Source organism: Durio zibethinus, chromosome 12 (assembly GCF_047325235.1).
Source record: "Durio zibethinus cultivar Kanyao isolate XHJ-2024 chromosome 12, ASM4732523v1, whole genome shotgun sequence".
NCBI classification, from domain to species: Eukaryota; Viridiplantae; Streptophyta; class Magnoliopsida; order Malvales; family Malvaceae; genus Durio; species Durio zibethinus.
Genome location: NC_143173.1, coordinates 22,248,071 through 22,252,716, shown reverse-complemented (window position 1 = coordinate 22,252,716; position 4,646 = coordinate 22,248,071). Strand labels below are relative to the sequence as shown.

Below are 4,646 nucleotides of genomic sequence, written 5' to 3'. Positions count from 1 at the left end.
AGTCACAACCCTATGCACTAATAAAAAGTAACATCGCATCAGATCTTCCAAGTTCAGATTTAAGAATCAATTATAAAAATGCCTTTACTTTTTCCCACACAAATCCTGAGATCCCACAACTGGGATTTATAGAATCCAACCCTCTACCGACTTCTTCCATGCCACCAATACCAATGAGATAAGATTAAAAAGTTTTAACACAATAATGAAATAAAAGACAAATAGATAAGCATATGGTAACAAACTAACAATAAAATTAAGGTATTTGGAATAGTAATAAGCAATAAACTATAGTTGAATTTTACATCATCATCATCATCATCATCATCAAAGGATCATAGTTTTCTCCAACCCTGTTCGTCCACATTACAGGCACCAACAGATTATTGATTCCAATACTACATCAGAAGAAACAAATTTTCCTGTCTTATAGTCTCTCCAAAGAATTTTGACCAAAACCTGATAAAACCATCAAACTCTTGAGAGTTGAGATCAGAAGAACTTCATGATCCATCTTCATTTGATTTCTCACAAAGGTGATAATGAATGTAACAGTAAAAGGATATCAGGAAACATAATATTTTGGTTTCATTGTCATGAACAAAGCAGCTCATCATAAGAAAAAAGGCCGAACAAAATAGAAATCTAATTTCGAAATATTGCAAGAAAAAACACCTAGCCTGGGCGTAATTTCTTTAAACATAACCCAGAGGTTATCTCAACCCTTTTCTAACTGTTTTTGTTGTAATAATAAATGGTGAAAAATGAATTTCCCTTGTCAACTGACCTTCTTTCTTGCCTGCACCTTGTGTTCCTGTTTACCTTCCTTCCATATTCATCAACAAAATCCCAAAAAATACAAATGTTATTTACCAAAACCTTTTTGTTGTCTCTACCTCAGGGCTCAGTCAAACTGGTTTCAGTTCTGCTGAGCCACAAGCTGATCAAGCTGCATTTGCTCAAGCCATGCTCCCAACATAGCATGATCAACTGGATCAATTTGAGAGTTCATATTAGAACCCTCACTTGCAGAAGCATTCGGTGCAACACTCGAGACAGGCGCTGCCATTTTCTCTTTGATCTCAGTGGGAGATTCTTTAACAAGGGATTGAACCCAAGAAAAATCAGGCTCATCTCCATTGCCAAGCTCAAATGAAGATGACCTGCGATGCTTGCCTAATTCATCTGCATTGACAGCCCAGTCTGGCTTCCCATTGGAGGATCCCCATTTTGACCAAGAATTTACCGGGCAACCGACAATGGCAGCAGAGCCAGAGCCAAGCTCCCTAGAGCTTAGGCTACGAAATTGTTGTTGCTTCTCATGTTGAGCTAACATTGAAACTCGAGAGCTCATTGGTGAGATAAGTTCCACATTTCGAGGAGACATCCTACCAGATAAAGAAGCCTGCAATAGAGGATGCTCAATATTTTTAGGAGAAAATTTTGTATTGATAGGTGATAGCATGGTTTGCTGCTGCTGAAATTGATTGAGAACAGCAGACTTATGGGTTGGAGAGAAAACGGCTGAAGCCAACGATTGATCAGAATACCGCGGAGATGAGCTCTCAGCAGAAAAGAGATCATCAAGATTTGATGGGGTCAGGGTCTTCAACCGACCAGATCGATTCAAAGAATTAGAACTCAGAGATGGCTGAGTGACGCTAGATAACTCATTTATCAACTGTTGTTGCTGCACATCAAAATCCGACAACAAGTTGAAGTCTTCAGCTGGAATGTCTCTTGCATTAAGAGAAGATCTCAGGCGACTAGATTGAAGATTGCTTCCTGGAAGATGCAGGGCTGGAACATTAGGCTGTGGCCAGGCAACATTAGAATGAGACATGCCATTCGCAGATGGAGACATGGGTGGTGTGAATGGTGATGGAGAAATAACGGATAGAGATGAAGGTGATCCAGGCATGAGGCTCAAGGCGGCAGCAAAATCCATGGCTGTAGCACCAGCAGTGCTTGACCGTGGAGATAGAACAGCAGAACCAGTGGAGACAAACAGGGGTCGGAGTTCCTCAGCAGCATGAGCAAAAAAGCAGACTCTCCTTGCACAATTAGTACCATCCTTGCACAGCCGGGTTCGATATTGAGCAGGGTGTAGCCAGCATTCAAAAACACCATGAGCATATTCACACATATCTCCACGCCTACATGCCCCCTTGCGAAAATCAGGGCAAGGAACACAGCTGTAATGAAACTTCCTAGGATCCCTTCTTCGAGCATTCTCCCCTGGGTGAACAAAGGGACATTCTGTCCAATCATGGGAATAGGCACGGGAACAAGGGCGCACCTTGAATGAATACATCCGGAACTCATCAGTGGAATAGATGCTGTTCTTGATGTCTGGAAGAGATGGATCTATTGGGTATTCTTTCTTCTCTGATGTATAAGAAATAGGAGGATCGGTTGACTTTGACTTCATTGGGTAATCTGAACCAGATGATGGTGACCCGTTTTCCAGAAAAGATGATAGAGGGGGGGAGTTGGAATTTGCAACTGCTGTTGACACCCTTAAATTGCGTTCAATAACAGAACTCTCAGTAGCAAGAAGTTCTTCAAGAGTTAATTTTAGAGCTTGAAGCTTCGGAGGAACAACAATAACATCAACGGGATGATGACCATTGGCATCAGCCATATTTGCATCAGCACCAGCTGCTAAAAGCAGCTTCACAACATCAATAGCATTCACAGCCCCACCTGAGGCAGCACAATGAAGGGCAGTGCTTTTGTCATGGCCACACACGCGATTAACATCAGCATCCGACAAAGAAAGGATCAGTTTAATAACATCGATGCTCCCATACGTAGCAGCAACCATCAAAGGGGTTCTCTCCTCATTAACCATCTGCTTCGAGCCCTTCTGACGACCATACCACAGCCCAACCTCATCAACACCAGAAGGATCACGCTCAATGGATCCTTTAAAGCCCTCAAAATCATTATTAGCAGCAAGCACAAGCAAGCTAGCAAAAGTATCTTCAGTCTCTACAGTCAAGTGATTCATATCTACGCTAGGATTTCTTCTATTTTCAAAAGAAATATTAGATGTTGTTGGAGACGGTGTGTGCTTTAACCGCTCCAATCCAGTGCACATGCTTTCATTTGATAGGAATCCAACTGAGATTTAGAAACAGCACCCATTAGAATCAACCTGTGGAAAAACGTCAACTTCATATATATGATGAAATATTCCATGTGATATTATTGGAAACAACAAGCAAAAAAAATTAGTACAAAACAAACCAAATATTCCAAGAGATCATCACAGGGGGAAGAAAAAGATAAGCATACTCCAGGGAAAACTAAATTATTTTTATTATGAAAGAAAATTAAATTACAACATATTTTCCTTCACTTTCAGACATAATTGCCTAGAACCAAACATGAATCTTACTAAAAAAAATTTAAAAATGAAGGGATTATTATTATTATTATTATTATTATTATTATTATTATTGAAGGAAATTACAGTTTTAAGAATAAAATATAGGGTTTTAGCTAAAGGCAGGAACTAGCAAGAAAAACGAAAATAATTATTTGTTGGCTGCCGAAAAAAATACAAAGTAAGAAAAAAATTTTGAGGCTTTTTCTAAACATAAGAAAATCAAACAAAAGAATATTGATTCTCTTCCATTTTCTTTCTTTACTTTCATTCAGTTTTTCCCAGTAACCAAAAATTAATATAAAAGAAAAAGATCAAAAACATAAACTTCAGTAAAAATAATTTTAAAAAAAATAAAACACTCACTATACTATCATTGAAGGATCTTAAATCAAAACTTTCAACGGTCATCACAGTCAAAGTAATAATTTGTTAAAAAAAATATAAAAGAATCACTGAGAGCAAAAAGATCTGATTCTGAAGCAATCAAAATCAAAATTTTAACTAAAAAAGAAAGTGAAAACAAAAACCAAAAACAGATGAGCCCCCGTGAACAAGATCTTTCTTGCGCGTGATCACCCCACTCATTACATCAAACAACATAGAAACATAAAAAAACAGCTTATGTCGATGCAAAAAAAAAAAGAACTTGAACTAAAAAAATACTTACCGGTTTAAGAATCCATCTCCGTTGTAAGAAACCAATAAAAAGGAGAGGTCCGTACAGATCTACTTGAAAAAAAAAAGGGTCTTTGAGAAGTAGCTTCCAAAGTGAAGAAAAAATTTTGATGTTTAATTAGATTTTTGTGTTTTTTTGGGGAGGTTTAAGTGAGGAAGAGAGCTTTGAGAAAAGGAACAGCTGGGTTCTTCTTCTTCTTCTCATCTCTATTTCCTATGTTACTGCTTGCTTATTCTTTCATGAAAAAATACAAAAACCCAAAACAATTAAAAAAAAAAAAAAAAGAACCCCATTAAAAATTTGAAGGATTTCTTTACTTTTTTTTAGATAAAATGAAAGGAAAGAGAAAAAAGATTTATTTTTTTTTTAAAAAGGCCAACGCACTGAATGACGTTATTGTGAGTATAGCTTCGAACAATGCACCTGACCAATCAAATAGTAACGCGTCATTTCCATCAGTAAGGCAAGTCATTAAAAATAAAAATTAAGGCTATTTTTGTCATTTAAAAAGCCTGAGATTTTCCTATTTTTGGGGTGGCGTGAATTGATTGGCTTTTGGAGTTTTAACTAGGACAA

General features: G+C 37.5%; 1 pseudogene across 2 annotated transcripts; it reads right to left on the bottom strand.

The window, feature by feature from the left end:
* Window positions 1–206: 206 nt before the first annotated feature.
* On the bottom strand, window positions 207–4,338 carry LOC111296006 (zinc finger CCCH domain-containing protein 30 pseudogene; annotated as a pseudogene). 2 transcript variants are annotated; one of them, XR_016326109.1, is made up of 2 exons: window positions 4,062–4,338; window positions 207–3,160 (listed from the first exon to the last, which is right to left on the bottom strand). The product of XR_016326109.1 is annotated as a zinc finger CCCH domain-containing protein 30 pseudogene, transcript variant X1 (transcript). The 2 variants fall into 2 exon arrangements; XR_016326110.1 differs by having other exon boundaries at window positions 207–3,126.
* Window positions 4,339–4,646: the final 308 nt, after the last annotated feature.